This window comes from Stenella coeruleoalba, assembly GCF_951394435.1.
Source record: "Stenella coeruleoalba genome assembly, chromosome: 4".
Classification (NCBI taxonomy): Eukaryota; Metazoa; Chordata; class Mammalia; order Artiodactyla; family Delphinidae; genus Stenella; species Stenella coeruleoalba.
Window position 1 is genome coordinate 82,059,689 of NC_137149.1, and position 18,315 is coordinate 82,078,003.

Here is an 18,315-nt window from a genome sequence, read left to right on the forward strand (position 1 = left end):
CATATATCAACAATGCTTGCTAAGTAGTATGTAATATGTGTGTAGTTTTCTGGGTAGATACAAAGGAAGTGATATACATCTCCATTTAATTGTAATGCTGTTTTCTTTTTTTTACAGCAGTTGAGCTACCGAGTAATACCACTCCTACTTAAAATAATGTGTAATAACTGGCTTAGTTCAGTGGCATTTTGAAGTATTGTACTGTGTTCACATTATGGTACCTTAATGAATGAAATACTGATAATCAGGAAAACCATATGTCACTTTGTCTCAAATTGGCAATAATTCATGAGGAGTCAAGAGAACAAAGTTGTAAGTTGTATTTTATAGTAATTAAAACAGTCTATATTGACATGAGAGGAAATTGCTATACTAGTCATATGCTTTATACAACATGTGCAAATTTTTTCTGTAACTCTTTAATAAAATAAGGAACAGATATAAATTGAGTAGTTTCTCTGATCTAGAGAAATCAATAGGCATAAAACATTCATACCCTCAAGGGCATTTCCATCTAACTGTATAAGCAAGATATAAGCCAATATTATTTCTAATTAAAAGGACTATATGACTCTAGGAAATGGTGGAAGAAATATCACAGCACAGTATACATGTAGTTTATCATTGATGAATTATGATTTTTATGCAACCTTTAAATGACAGGAGGTCTAACCACTGGTGGAGATGTATCGGGAAGGTTTAAAGGAACAGGTGGGAATTGTTCAGAAAAAGCTCAAAGACAAAGTTCACAGTGCATTTCAAATTATTAAATAAATCAACTGCGTGGTGTTTAAGGAAGTAGTGGGCAATGAAACCAGACATTCGGTTTATGGTTTTCCTTTGTGTTAGCATGTTAATCATTTCTAGACTTTATATCTTCCTAGATACATTTTTTGATTCTATAGTGCTTCAAAATTCAGCTATGGCAGCATTACATTTTTTTTCCTAAAATATCCTGCTTAATATGCTGTAAAAGAAAATCAAAGCCAACTGTACATTAATTTGTTCATTAATTTGGTATTTATGAACTGTCATTTTAATAGGTACTATAAGTTTACAAATAGTATGACTCCATAATTTAGAAGTGTGCACATGTTAGAATGGGAACACAAGGGAGTAGTATATCAACTCTGAATCAATGGAGGTTTCAAAGACGTGCTACCCTATGATTAGAGCACTGAAAAATAAGTATATATTTACCAAGCAAGAGATATTAACAAGGATATATTCACAGATATATAAAACATCTTTTTTATCCATTCATCTGTTGATAGACACAGGCTGCTTCCGTATGTTGGCAATTGTAACTAATGATGCTATGAACATTAGGATGCATGTATCTTTTCAAATTAGTATTTTTTTTCAGATATATACCCAGCAGTGGAATTGCTAGGTCATATGGTAGCTCTACTTTTAATTTTTTGAGAAACCTCCACACTGTTTAACACAGTGGCTGCACCAATTTACATTTCTACCAACAGTGTACGAGAGTTCCCTTTTCTCCACATCCTTGCCAACTTTTGTCATTTGTGTTCTTTTGGATGATAGCCATTCTGGCAGGTGTGAGGTGATATCTCACTGTGGTTTTGATTTGCATTTCCCTGATGATTAGCAATGTTGAGCATCTTTTCATGTGCCTATTGGCCATCTGCATTTCTTCTTTGGAAAAATGTCTATTCAGTTCTTCTGCCCATTTTTTAATTGGGTTGCTTTTTTTGATATTGAGTTGTATGAGCTATTTATGTATGTTGGATATTAATCTCTTATTGGTCATATCATTTACAAATATTTTCTCCCATTTAGTAGGTTATCTGTTTGTTTTGTTGATGGTTTCCTTTACTGTGCAAAAGCTTTTAAGTTTAATTAGGCCCCATTTGTTTATTTTTGCTTTTATTTCCTTTATTCTAGGAGATGGATCCAAAAAACATTGCTATGATTTATGTCAAAGAATGTTCTATGTTTTCCTCTAGGGGTTTTATAGTACAAGTCTTATATTTCGGTCTTTTTTTTAAATTAATTAATTAATTAAATTTTGGCTGTGTTGGGTCTTCATTGTTGCATGTGGGCTTTCTCTAGTTGTGGTGAGCGAGGGCTACTCTTCGTTGCAGTGCGCAGGCTTCTCATTGCAGTGGCTTCTCTTGTTGCAGAGCACAGGCTCCAGACACAAAGGTTTCAGTAGTTGTGGCATGAGGGCTCAGTAGTTGTGGCTCTAGAGGGCAAGCTCATTAGTTGTGGTGCATGGGCTTAGTTTCTCCATGGCATGTGGGATATTCCTGGACCAGGGATCAAACCTGTGTCCCCTGCATTGGCAGGCAGATTCTTAACCACTGTGCCAACAAGGGAGACCCTCATGTTTAGGTCTTTAAAATCCATTCCAAGTTTATTTTTGTATATGGTGTTAGAGAATGTTCTAATTTCATTCTTTTACATGAAGCTGTCCAGTTTTCCCAGAATCACTTATGGAAGAGACTGTCTTTTCTCCACTGCATATTCTTGTCTCCATTGCCATAGATTAATTGACCAGAAGTACATGGGTTTACTTCTGGGCTTTCTATCCTGTTCCATTCATCTATATGTCTGTGTTTGTGCCAGTACCATACTGTTTTATTACTGTAGCTTTGTAGTATAGTCAAAGTCAGGGAGTGTGATTCCTCCAGCTCTGTTCTTCTTTCCCAAGATTGTTTTGGTTATTCAGGGTCTTTTGTGTTTCCATATAAATTTAAAATTGTTTTATTCTAGTTCTATGAAAAATGCCATTGGTAATTTGATAGGGATTGCATTGACTCTGTAGATTGCCTTGGGTAGTATGGTCATTTTAACAATATCGATTCCTCCAATCCGAGAACACAGTATATCTTTCCATCTGTTTGTGTCATCTTCAACTTCTTTCATCAGTGTCTTATAGTTTTCGGAGTACAGGTCTTTTGCCTCCTTAGGTAGGTTTATTCCTAGGTATTTTTTTCTTTTTGATGTGATGGTAAATGGATTATTTCATTAATTTCCTCTCTGTTACTTCATTATTAGTGTATAGATAATTTTGTTTTAATTAATGCCCATCATTCACTCTAAACTCCAGGAAAGAAGAAACTGAGTGTCTTATTTCATACCCATTGAAATACAAAAACTAATAGATTGCCTGATAAAGAGAAGTTCTAAAGTAAAAAATTAAAGATATATGTTAGTGAAATACAATATTAAATTCAACTTCCACAAGTTAGGACAACTTATAGATAACTGCAAAATATATTTTTATGTCAAAATTGGTGAAAGATTACCAACCACTCACAATGAAAGAAAAAGTAAGTGACCTTTACATGCGAAATATAGGTGAATCTAAGGCACAATGTTGGGTGAAAGTAATATGTAAAAGGACACCTACTATATGATTCTATTTATATGAAATTCAAAAAAGACTCAAACCTAACTTACGGTGATACTGGTCAAAATAGAGATTACTATGGAGGTAACTGCTACAAGGGGACTTGAGGAAATCTGTGCTGCTAAAAATTTTATTTCTCTTAGGTCACACATATGTTAAATATTCAACAACCTGTACACATAAAATTTGGGTACATATTGCCTATAATTTATAACATAATTAACAATTGTAAAGAATGAAAAATTACCTTAGATAAACATATGTTTCCAAATGATTTTAGAATCAACACTTCAATTTCCACAAAAGCATCAAACTTTAATTCATACCATATTGAAGCTAGGGATAATATTCATACAGATTGTCATATTTTACAATATTTGGCAGAATTGACTTTTATAAATATATAATAAAGTATGATGAGTCTTCTACTCAATGCACTTGATACTTTCCTCTATGTTTTCTTTAGTTTGCTAAATAACAGTCTGATATATTCTGTCTAGAAATCTTGCACATGTTCTATATATAAGTAGTTTTATGTTTTTGATACTATTATAATTGGCACTTTTTTGCAAAATCTTATGTTGTAATTACTTACTGTTGTTGGATATCTGTTATTTTTACATTGATCCTGTGTGTTATGAATTTAATTATTTCATTATTGGATATTCTACATATAAAATCACACCATTCAGAAACACAAATTACTTATTTCTGTTATTTAAACTTTTTATTTTCCTTTATCTTATTTTATTGGCAATGTACTTCATCCCAACGTTACACTGAGTTTGTGATAGTATAAATGCTTTTCTTGTTTCCAATTTCAGTGGAAAAGAAAGTAATATTTGACCATTAATCATTATATATGTTGTAGAGCTTCGTAGATGTTCTTTATTAGATTAAGAAACTTCATTTTATAGTTTTCTAAGAGTTTTTAATCATTAAATAAATGTTTGATGCTTTTTATGCCTCTATTTAATAATCATAAGATGTGTGTTGATGGCGTTGGATTTTTGAATGTTAAAACAATATTTCTGGACAAATACAACTTGGTCATGCAGACTAATATGTGTGTGTGTGTATGTATTTTATATCTATATCTATCTATCTATATATATATGACTATTATTAGGTGAAAATAAATTTAGAATTCTTAAGTCTTCCACATGGAAAGATCCTTATCATATGAAACATCCTTCTTTATTTTTCATAATACTTCTTGATTTAGAGTCGACTTTTCTCTGGTGTAAAAAAAGTTACAGCAGGGACTTCCCTGGTGGTCCAGTGGTTAAGACTTTGCCTTCCAATGCAGTGGGTGGAGGTTTGATCCCTGGTTGGGGAGCTAAGATCCCACATGCCTCAGGGCCAAAAAAAACAAAACAGAAACAATATTGCAACAAATTCAATAAAGACTTTAAAATGGTCCAAATCAAAAGATCTTTAAAAAAAAGTTACAGCAGCTTCCTTAGCTAGTGTTTATATGGCATATAATTTTTTCTTTCACTTGTAAAATTTTGCATCCTTATTTTTATTCATGTCTTTTTAAAGGAATATACAGTCTTCCTTTTCACCTTCTAGTCTCAATTATTGAATCTTTAATGGAATTATTTGGTTTCTTTTACAATACAATGCAATTGCTGATGCATTTAGTTTTATAAATCATCTTGTCACTTATGTTCTATTTGTTCCACTGTTTTCCATTTCTTTGACTCTCCATTTTAGTCATCTAAATTAATCATGTTTGTATTATTTTACACATACCTCATTAACTTGTTAATTCTATATTACTTTGCCATTATTTTTGTGATTACCTCGAGATTTATATATGTATCCTTGTATGTTCTAATTAAAATTATTATTTACCACCTACTGGCCAATGCAAGAAATTGAAATATTACCTCGTATTTACTTCTCTGATATTGCTGCTCAATGTTTTATTTCTATGTATATTTAAATTTCTCAAGATATTATGACTACTGGTTTAGACTCCATATTAATTAATCCCATATTTAACCTTTGTATTTCTAATCATTTCTTCTTGTATCAACATGGACTAATTTTCATTTGACCTAAAGCAATTTATTTTATGATTTCCATTGCAAAGTTATGCTAGTGACACATTTTCTTACTTTGTTTTTATGAAAATGTGTTTATTTCCCCCTTTAATTTGAAGGGAAATTTTGCTGGATTTAGAGTTCTATGTTGGCATTATTCTTTTTTCAGCATTTTGATGCATAATTTGATAGGTTTCTATTATTTCTGGCTTCCATTGCTTTTACCAGTAAGTCAACTACCACCTTTAATTGCTTTTTTGCTTTCTAGCTACTTAAAGAATTTTGCTTACCCTGATATTTCATCAATTTTCATATAAAATCCAGATGTATTACCTTTAAACTTGACTCACTTTGTAAAGCTTCAATAATATGGGTATAATATCTTTTGTCAATTTTGGAAAATTTTCACCATTATTTTTAAAAATACTGTTTCTATCTATTCTCTTGTCTCCTTTGCAGACTCCAGTTACATTTGTTAAGCATTTCAACAAATCATACATGTCTTGTATACTTTTTTCTATGAACTGAACTGGGTCCCCTCAAAATTCATATGTTGAAGCCTTAACTTTTCCATGTGATTATATTTTGAGGTTGAGCCATTGGGAGGTAATTGAATTTAGATGAGTCCATGATGCTGGGGGCTTCATTAAAGAATTAGTGTCCTTATAAAAATAGATGCCAGAGAGCTTGCTCCTCTCTCTCTCTCCTCCATTTGAGGGCCAGATGGCAAGTGTCCATGTGCAAGTCAAGAAGAGACCCTCACTGGGCAACCAAATCATTCAGCACCTTGATCTTGGACTTCGCAGACTCCAGAACTAAGAGAAATAAAGTCCTGTTGTTTAAGGCACCAGTCTATGGTATTTTGTTATGGCAGCCTCAGCTAACAAACTGACACTTTCTAAAAAATTTTACTGCCTTTCTTCCTCAGCACTTTTGTATGATTATTTTCTTCTGGCTTATTTTCTACTTTATGAATTATTTCTTATAATTTGACTTTTTAGTTTTGTTTATTGATTTTTCATTTTCACAATGCACTTTGACTCTTTTTTTATAGATTCAAGTTATCTTGTAAACCCCTCTTCTACTATGTAAATTCTTGAAAACAATAATGACTTATTTTAAAGCACACATCTTATTCATAATCTCCTCTGTATCTCATTCTATTGCTTTATATTCTTGAATTGTTATCAATGTTTTATCTTTCTGAAAACCTAATTATTTTTATTGAATGCTGGATATATTCTTTTCTAAGAAAAACTTTACCAACAATTTATGACTCTGAGGTTATCTTCTTCCAGAGAGAAGTTAATATTGCCTTTAGAAGGTAGTTATATTATGACTAGATCATCTTAAATCAGTTTGGATTGAGCTCTCATTTGAGTTTGATTTTTCTGTAGGTGAGGACATGTCTACTTCTGGTCCATGCTTACTGCTATGTTACAGGCTTTAGAAGCATCTCAAAAAAGAGGCTGGGATATTTAAACAGGCTACTCCTAATTGATGGTTCTAAACTCCAATTTCACTGCTGCCCCATGTAACTCAGGATAGCACAACTTACAAGATTCTCATTAATAGCTTTCTTCTCAGACTCCTATGATTTCAGCTGCAGCTTTTTGGATTGGATATTGCCTCAAGAGGAAAACCAATGCCAAAAATGGAACTCATCTCTCTGGGTTTGCATCTCTCTGGGATGTTGATCAACAGTCCAATTCTTTGGTAACCTTGAATAACATTTAGTTTCATACAATTTAGTCAATCCTAGCTGGAAGTGGAATTCTTCTTTATAATGATAAAGGAAAAAATATTACTCTTTCCTAATATAGCAAACATGTATATTTAAATATATGAAAAAAATAAACATTGCATGATGATATTTTTCTCACTTGCAGATCAAAAAAGGTCTAATAGTAGATTCATATGCATGATATAGGAAAACCAACACAGGAGTAATAATAACAATAAAACATACAATGGAATATTAATTGCCCTATACTGAATTTCTACACTTGTGTTATTGCCTAAATTTGGAATATGTGTCTCTTTCAAATTTTTGTACCGTGGACTTCTGCACATTTCTGAGATCATCATAAATGTCACCATGTTTTGTGTTTCCTACAGTATTCCCTTCTGGAAAGTTAACTCTTCCATGTGTGTTCCCAAAGTACTACTTAGCACATGCCTCTAATACTGCATTAATCACATTGCATTTGAGCTATCTAACTGTAGTCCCTTTTTTCTGCTAGATTATTATTCCTCTAGAATAAGAATTGTATCTTACCCATCAGAATAACACAAATTTATCACAGTGAAAAATCAGGTGCTAAATATAATCACTGATTCTTAATGCAGGATCCAGAGACAACAGTCAAAAAGTCCATAAGTAGAGAACAGAGAGCCCATGATGTTGAGTGGAAAAATTAATTACTTTATTTTACTAAAGTCCAAGTGAAATTTAGTATTTTCTTTAGCTATAAGTTTAGGCAACAAACAACACTAGTATGAGCAGTATCTATGACTATTATTACAAAAAGAATCCAAGATAGTTTCAAGCAAATTAAAATTTTTATGGAGATCTTGAAATACGATTTAAGGTCCCTGCTTTGCAATAATGGCAATTATTAGTAAATTACTATATATTTTTATTTACTACACTAATAGAGAAGTGATGGATAATAGATCAATCAATCAATAGAAAATGGAGACAGGACTATTTCAATATAATGTTTATAATTCTATCTAATTCACTTTAGGTATTTAAAAACATCATTCTGAGAGGATGGTCCATAGACCTCACAGGAATGACAAGAGTCCATGGCAAAAATGTTTAAGCACTCCTGGGAAACCTATTTGTTTGAAGGGAGACTATCAGAAATACATTATTAGTTTTAGAAAGTAATTTGCTTTCTTTTATACTAAAAGTTAAATTTTGTCACTTTAAAAATTCTATTTTAGTATAGGTAGCTTATTTTAGTAAAGTAAAAATTAACTTTAGCATCCCAATACTTGGTGCTTTGAAAACAGAAAATTTAGGCAATAACATTCAATTTTTAAAGCATGATATAATTATGCCTTCAAAATGACAACCTTAAGCAGAGAAAGTCCCAGAAAATTTCATGTGTACATTTATTTATTTCTGTTTGCCTAATTTCTAAGAAACCCTTCCTCTCTTATATATATACTAGTTTTGAAAATAGTAGAAAAGAACTCACATAACAGGCAGCGCTCTCTCTTTCTCTCTCTCTGACTCGTTTTCTCTCTCTCTCTGTAAAGAGATATAAAAATGTTGTTCAAACATTTGAACATTCCTCAGATCTTATGGCCTTAATTCAAGAAAATATCTAACTGCACATGAATTATTGCACATTAATTATGAGAAATTATATTCAATTAAACTGTGAACTGAAAAAAAGATGATGTACTAATAACATCATGATGAATCTATTTTCTTAATCTACTTTGTGTTTTCCAATTAGATCATAACCATGCAAATGTAAAAACTTAAATAGAAATAGCATCATTTACTTGTAAAGTTGAAATGTTTCCTATTCATTATTTATTTGATAAAAGCATAAATGCATTCCCAGTTCAATAACAATACTTACAGAAATTTCAAAGTTTCACATAAAATATGAATAAAATTTTGACTTAAAAATAACACACTGAATTACACATATTTTAATCAGAGCACAATCTAGTATATTAAAACTAAGTCACACAGAAAGTATAATCTGAAAATAATCAAGAAAAAAACACTTCAGAAAACAATTTTCTTTCAACTTTAATATACCAATTTTTTAACAAAGGAAAGGAAGAAAGAAAAGAAAGAGAAGGGAAGGGAGGGAGGAAAGGAGGAAGGGAGGTAAGAAGGGAGACAAAAGCAAAAGCAAAAATCAGGAGCAGAATGGAAAAATTATATAGCTACTTTCTTAATTATTTACAGTGTATTGTAACTTTACAATCTTGAGTTTCACTACTCAATAGCCTGTATTTGTTGAAGCCCTTTACCATAAGATATACTTTACTGCAGAAGAGAGTCTTGTCCTACAATCAAGTTTCATTTATTAGTGGGTTTTCATTTATTAGTGGGTTAATAAAGGAACTTATATTAGCATTTTCTGCTCCTTGGAGGTATTCTTAAGAACTGAGACATAACAGCCTTGACACATGTCTTATAATGATAATGAAAATGTCTCAAAAAAGACAAGAAATCTGATTCCTGTGTAGAAAATACTTCCCAAGGAAATTAGGATTTCAATGCATACTATGCTAATATGTAAAGCCAAAGGCTGAACTGTTGGACGTCAAGTCCATTTTTTCTATTATAATATCTTATCTACAAATTGAATATGGTCAGGTGTCACATAAATTTTGAATAAGAAGCTAGAACGTTAGTTTTATCAAAGTCCCATCTAATTATAATGCAGAAAAGTTTTAAGCAGAGGTCTTTGGGGGTCGTGCTTCCACTAATAGAGATATGGATAAATGATAAGCTCCTTTGCTGCAGAATCTATAAGTTATACAGTAGTCACTTCTATAACACAAGTATTGGAATAAAAATGCGATTTCGTAACTTGAGCATTTTTTTTAGTATACCAAGTTTATTATACCGTGTGACGAAATTCATGAAAAATTAACAGTCTAATCAATTTGTTAATTAATTGTTAAAAGCTAAAAAAACTCCCCAATTCCCTGACAGATAAGGTTGCCTATATCCATTGTTGCCTATATCCATATCATATCCATTGTTGTCTTCCCCCTATAAGTGGAAATCAATGGGGCTGAGCTGGGAGCCTGGGAAGGGTTTATCTTCCCAAAGGATAAAAAAAAAGACTAAGAATAGAGACAATTTGAGTCTTTCAGATCTATTCTGGCCAGAAGTGTAAATGTAAGACCTAGAGATACAGAAGGCTCCAACAACACGAGAATAAAGCCATAATGCTAATGACTGAAGGAACTAGTTCCTTGCAAGCAATGCTGAGCTGCAACACCAGGTCCAAACTCTCTTATCACCTTAACTTCTTGTCATGTAATATAAATAAACCCATTATCTGATTTTGGTTCTGCTTAGTGGACTATATTCTTAAAATATGCTTTAAAAATTCACTTATTACTCTATCACATAATAAATCTTCATATCATTCTTCATGGAGATCTTCTGGATTCCATAATCATGCAAATTATAATTCCTGGAATATTGAAGAATTATATTTACTATAATCATGTAATACTGAAGTCCAAATTATACAAGGTAACAACAATGCTAATAATAAATACTCTAAATGAAAACCCATATACATTTTTAATGCAACACTTCATGCCATTTCAAATGTCAGCAGTATCCATTAATATATTGGCAACTTTTATAAATAAAAATATTTCTTACTCATATATATTGCCATTTATTCCTTTGAATTATACCATTATCTCATTACCATTATATACATTTTATTATTTTGTAACAAATAAACATTATAAATATTAATAATTTAAGTACCTAGAACAAATATGCTTTTTTAAGTACCTATTTAAGAAAATATTATATATATATATATATATATATATATATAAAATTTGTTTAGCATTCTTAAAATATAAAAAAAATGCATTCAATTAAATGTCTGGTCTTTCATGAAATTTTCAGTTAATTTAAAGATTGACCAGTAGTTACAAATGAATACTATTCTTCATTTTGTTCCTAGGCACTTTACTCAACCTGCAGGAATGTTGGGATCAATCAATTGCAGCAGTTGTGTTCATTCATCTTTGTCCTGCCATTCATCCCATCCCAGCAAGGAGCACACTGTGTAACTGAATTTGCTTGAAATCTAATACAAGGGCAAACTCTGACACAGTAGCTATAATCAGTTTGATTCAAAAATTTGAGCATAGATTTCTGTTTGTTGTTTTCAGCGAAAGGAATAGGATTATCTATTCCATAACAGTACCATAAACTAGAGCTTTGGGGAAAAGGTACACAGCATGCTTCAGGACACACCAAGTGTTCATGGATTCTCAGTTAAAAAATTATAGATGGTTAGAGAAAGGAGAGTACCATGTACAATACAATTTTTATAGAAAATAAGAGAATACAGCTTAAGGCTTAGAAATTTTTTCAGGATACCTAAGATGATGTCTTAAAGTTTTCTATAAGTATAGTCATATATTCAGGAAAAGTTATGTGATGCAATAAAGTCCTCTATTTTAGAGATTTGGAGAATCTGAGATTTATGTCTATATCCTGTACCTATAAATCTATTGTCATATCAATATTTATATATAATTGTGTTTGCAGCAGAGTTTTGTCTCTGTGTTTTTTTAAGCTTCAAATGTAATCAAAGCTACACTTATATGAATGAGAATAATCACCTGGAATTGTTTGTTTTCATATTTGAGGAAAGTAACAAGTTTTTTCCATTCCATTTCCAATCCAGGCTTAAAGTATATACTTTTGAGTTATATAATTCACATTTTACTCAATAAATTGTTAGATCTTATTTTCTGGTTTACATTTAATTTTTCATTTTCAATATTTGAATGTCATTTCTTATATCACTCTAATTTTCTTACTCACATATAACTGCATATGTTTTGATCTCAAAATGATGAAGATGACAGTCAGAGATAAAAGATACTCAGACAACTATTTCTTATAAAATAGTTTCAATGGAAAATGATCATTTCTAACTGGGTCTTCTCCCATAACTAACTTTACAAAATAAAATAAACCTAAAGATGAATAATTTTTTGAAGAATAGCCACTGTAATTATCTATTAACCTTTCTTTCCTTTATCATAAAAAAGAATCAAATTAGTTTTCTTATGAAAGGTAAAAAAATTATGTCAAATTAATCATCAAAATTTATTGAGTGTATAGTAAAAGTTCCTTAATCTGTGATAAAAAATAACTTCAAAAGTCCCTCCCAATTCTAACATTCTTTGAGCCTGTGAATATATTACTATGTTAATTAAGCCACTTACTACTCATTGATTTCCCTTACCTAAAATTTTATGCTTGAGTTTTTTAAAAATTTCATGATATATTCAACTGACTAAATCATCTTTATCTATATCAAATAGCATTTTTATTCCAGTCATTCAGTTTTCTGTGAAGTACAAATAAAAAGGCTTACAAGAATATAATTATATTTTTCTTCCTTCTATGAAACACTATTAAACATGAGTTGTGTTTTCTTTTTTCCCTATGTTCTGTGGGATAGGAAAGGAGTGTTTGATGGAGGGTAAAAAATGAGGAAGGAAAAATATACCTAGACATTTGCACTATCTCTTCACCTTTTATAAGCCTACAATGAAAGAACTGCTTACATTAAGAATTTCTGTTTTTGTTGTTGTGTTTGTTTTATTATGTTTTATTTTTTACTTTGATCTGACTATGAGGTCCCCCTTTTCAAAAAACCTACCAACCAACAAAAAAGATTCTTTAGAATCACTTCAAGAGAATGGTGTATTTTCAATAGGAAGTATATATCAACTTTAAAGAGATTTCAAGTCATATTAGTGTGCAAAGTATTTTTCTGGGCCAAAACATATTAAATTAGAAAACATGAAATGTCATTGTTCCCAGAAAATAAGTGTAATGACAACTTTCCATTCATAATGAGTTTATTTGTAAAATAATTTACTAAATTATTCCATTAGTTGTAAAAATGCTTCAGTATGAATTAACTGATTTTTCTAACTTTGGCTCATAATATCAAAGGAATCAATATTGGTTAATTTTGATCAAGTTGTTAGTGAATTACTTTGATTTAGAAATGACTATATGGTTAAACTGTTATAAATTCAGTATAGTATACAGTATAGTATACTGAATTTTGTGTAGTATAATTGAGTATGTATCAAATATATATTGAAAGATTAACAAAAATTTTATTAATAAAATATTCTTATTACTCTTTGTACTAGTTAAAATAAACTGATTAAAATACATTTTATAGACCTACCTGAGGAAAGATAATAATGTAATATGTAGATAGTAATGTTACTTATCAGCCACAAAAATGAAAGCATTGTGTGAAAGGAAAACTTATGGAATTGTCCCAGTTTGTAGTTTTAAAATAAAAAACAAATAAATGATAGATAAATTTCAAGAAATTATAAATCTAAGGGTTTAGAACAACAATAATCTTTGATATAAAATATAAAAGATTCATTCAACTTTATTTGTGGTAAGTACCACATGGTGCTCCATAATGAGTGAAAGGGACAAAGCTTCACATATTTACCTTAGGAAGTGGTAGGTTGGTGAAAGCAAAGGATAGCAGATGATAACTATTAATCCTAAACATTATTTGAGGATAAAAGTAGGAATGGCACAGAAGCCTTTTTAAAATTTATTTACCTTGAGAAGATTCAGAAAATGTATTTTCTTATTTTTTATTAAAAAAGCACTATTTTTGTGATCTGCAACTTTATACTACTAATAAACAGTTGGATATACTGGAAATGTCAGTCAATTTAAATTCAAATGACTCTAAGGTTTCATAAAATTAAACCCAGGAATAAGTATAGATTAGTTTCTTCCAAATGATCCATTTTCTGTCTCTTTGCATAGAACTAGGCAGCATCAATGTAGTACTTTTTAGTGCCTTGTTACATGGACTCCTTCAATGATTTAGTTGGTATTAGATTAGACATATGACTTTCTGTATAAATAAAGGTGTTTGCCAAACTAATCAAATGGGAGCAAGTTCAGTATGCTGGGAGTCTTTAAAATTATGTTTGAAGGAGTTAACCATTAAAATATTTATTTTTCGTCCTAAATCTTTCATCAAGGTTATTGGCTCTTTATAATTGATATTTGCTTTTCATTCATTAATAGCACACATGTCTTATAATAATGATAAAGACAACATTTTATAATATTTTAGAAAATTATCAGAAATAGTACTAGCATAATTTAAGATTAAGAAAGAGGATCCTTGTTTTTGGTCCCATCCTGCTATTTGTCATTCGTTTCTCTTTCTGTCTCTTCCTCCATGTAGTCTAGTATCCTCATGCAACCCAAATGACATTTTATCTGGCCTGTATCTCCTCCAGCAAATTATATTGCTCTTATGCTTTAAATACTAGAGAAAACTACCAATCTGATAAACACATATTCAGATATAGTTAGTTACTATTTAATAAAGTATCCTTCAATGTATAGGAGCTTGTAAGGTTAAGAATTTTCCATTACAAGACAAGAGCAATCACATATCATTGTGATAACTATGAAAGTACTGAAATATTTCCAATCTATGTGATCAAAAGTTCCACTTTAGGGCTTGCCTGGTGGTGCACTGGTTGGGAACCCGCCTGCCAATGCAGGTGACATGGGTTCGAGCCCTGGTCTGGGAGGATCCTGCATGCCTTGGAGCAACTAAGCCGGTGCACCACAGGTGCTGGGCCTGTGCTCTGAAGCCTGCGAGCCACAACTACTGAGCCCATGTGCCACAACTACTGAATCCCATGTGCCTAGAGCCCGTGCTCCACAACAGGAGAGGCCACCGCAGTGAGAAGACCACATACTGCACCAAGGAGTAGCTCCCGCTTGCCACAACTAGAGAAAAACCCACGTACAGCAATGAAGACCAAATGCAACCAAAAATAAATATTAAAAAAAAAAAGTTCCACTTTAAAGCGAAAATTAAAATCGAAGTAAGCAGAAGAAATGAAACAATGAAGATCAGAGTGGAAATCCATAACTTAAAACACAAAAACAAGAGAATAAAAGTCAGTTTTTAAAGATCAATAACATCAATGAACCAGGTAGATTATCCAGATGGATCAAAAGAAGAGGAAAGATGCAAGCTTCCAGTAACAGAAACAAAGAGGTGACATGATTATAGATATTAAGAATTAAAAATACAATAAAAGAATATTACTAGTAATATTATGCCAACATATTTGATAACTAAAAGGAAGTGGACAAACTGCTCAAAAGATACAGAATGCGAAAGCACAGTCAAGAAGAAACAGACAGCAAAACTGCTCCTACATACATTTAGGAAATTTAATCTTTAGTTAAAACACGCCCTTAACGGAAACCTTAGGCCAGAAGGCTTCACTAGTGAATTCTACCACACTTTTAAGGAAGTGATGATACCAATTCTATACAACTTCTTCTAGAAATAAAACAGTAGCGAATTCTCTTAACTTACTTTATAAGTCCTGTATTACAAAATCAAGAGATAATATAAGAAAACAAAACCACAGATTAATCCCTCTTGTAGACACACAGGAAAAATTCTTAATAAAATTGTAGCAAATATATGAAAATATAAATTTTTAGCAAATCAAATCTAGGAATATATAAAAAGATAATCAATCATGACAAAATGGAATTCATTTCACAGAGGTATAAGGTTGCTTTAACATTTGAAAATCAACCAATTCAACTCATATTAAGAGACAAACAAAGTAAAACCATATGGTCATCTCAGTAAATATATAAACAAGAGATAAAATTTAGTACCTGAAAAAAAAGCTTTGTAAACTCATAACAAAATGGAAACAGATAAATGGCATCTCTATAATTCTGACTGATAAATAGTTAAGAGTAAAGAGCAACGTTTTTCCCTGAAGATCAAGAACAGATCAGGGATATCCATTCTCACCATTTCTCTTCCTCTTTATATTGGATGTAATAACCATTTTTACAGAGAAAGAAAAATAAACAAATAAAATATAAATTAGACAGGTATAAGTAAAATAGTTTTTATTTGTAGACAACTGAAGACCTATAGGAAAAATTCTAAGGGCTCTACAAAAGAATTACTGGAACTAATAAGTGAGTTTGTAAGCAAGGTCAAAAGACACAAGGTAAATCTAAATTATCAATGATATTTCTACATACTACATTAAACATTTGGAATTGAAATAAACATTTTAAATAGCATTAAAAAAGTGATGTATTTAGATGTAAACTTTACAAAATATGTGCCCATCTGTACACAGGATGCTGCCGAGAAATTCTAAAATAAATTAAAGAAAATAATACATGAAGAAATATATTATGTTCATTGAACAAAAGACACAATATTGTTAAAGAAGTCAATTCTTACTGTATTGATTTATGGACTGAATTAAATCCCAATAAAAAAGTGAGATGGCTTTGTTTGGTATAAATTCACAATCTAATCCTAAAATATATATGTGCCTGGAAATGTCTTAAAATAGCTAAAGTAATTCCAAAAAGAAACAAACAAACAAACAATTTGGAGGATTTACCCTATCTGATTTCCAGATTTACTATGAAATCATAGTTACGACTTTTTCCTGGGACTTCCCTTGTAGCGCAGTGGTTAAGAATCCTCCTGCCAATGCAGGGTACACAGGTTTAAGCCCTGGTCCAGGAAGATCCTACATGCCGCAGAGCAAGCTAAGCCTGTGTGCCACAACTACTGAGCCTGTGTGCCACAACTACTGAAGCCCACACGCCTAGAGCCCATGCTCCACAACAAGAGAAGCCACCACAATGAGAAGCCTGCACACCACAATAAACAGTAGCCCCTACTCGCCACAACTAGAGAAAGCCTGCATGCAGCAATGAAGACCAAACAGTGAAAAAAAAAAAAAAAAAAGACTGTTTTCCTCATATCAGGCTAGAAACATAAATATTGGAGCAGAACAAAGTGCAAAAACACGACTTCTGGTGATGGACATAACTTTGGCGACGGACTGATTTTCAACAAAAAAACAAGTGATGCAAACTGAAAGAGATGCTTTCAACAAAAGTTGCTGAAACAATGGGCATGCATATAAAAAAAATCCTTAACACTTAAAAACATATAAAAAGTGTCTCAATATGTTTCATAGACCTATGTAAGAATACTTCTTTAGGAACAAAAATAGGATAAAACTGTGTGACCTTGGCTTTGGTCAAGATTTCTTAAACAGCATACAAAAAAATACTGTATAAAAATTTATTTTCATCAAATGGACTTCATCAAAATTAAAAATTTTGCTCTTCGAAGATACTGTTAAGAAAATCAAAATCAAGCTATATGTTTGAAGAAGCTATTTGTATATCATATAACTGATAAAGGACTTATATCCAGAATAAGTAAAGAGCTTCTAAAACTTAATAATAAGACAAATAACCCAATTAAAATGGGCACAAGCTTTACAGGCATTTAACCAATAAAGATACCCCAATGGCAAGTAAATACATAAAAAAAATGTTGAACATCATCAATCAATACTGAATTAAAACTGAAAACATAATGTGGTGTCACTAAGTACACAAAATGGATACAAGTTTAAATGTTGAAAATATCAAGTATTTGCAAGGATGCAGAGCAAATATAAAGTTCACACAGTGCTGACAACAATGAAAAATAAATAAATATACAGCCCCCTTGGGAAATAGTTCGGCACTTTCTTAGAAGGTTAAACCTACACTTATCAGACGACCCAGCTGTCCCACTCCTAGGTATTAACTAAGTATAATAAAACTATTCAATACAAAGATTTGCACTCAACTGTTCCTGTTCTGACAAAATTTATTAACGATAGCCTTAGTTAGAAGCAACAAAAGGATACATTAACCGGAATACTGTTTGATGAGTTAATTTGGTATGTCTATACAATAAATATTGCTCAAAATTAAAAAGAAATTATTATTATCACAGCAACATAGACAAATCTCGAAAGTATTATTCTTAGTGAAAATGTCTGATACGGAAGACTGCATACTGTATCATTCCATTTGTAACAAATTCTATAAAAGTCAAAACTATATTGACAGAAAGCAATTGATTGGTTTCCAGTTGCTAGACCAGGGGACAGTAATGATAATATTCTGTATCATGATTATGGTAGTGGTTATGCAACTGTATATATCTCTCTAAAATCTTGGAACTGATCACTTAATAGAAGTAAATA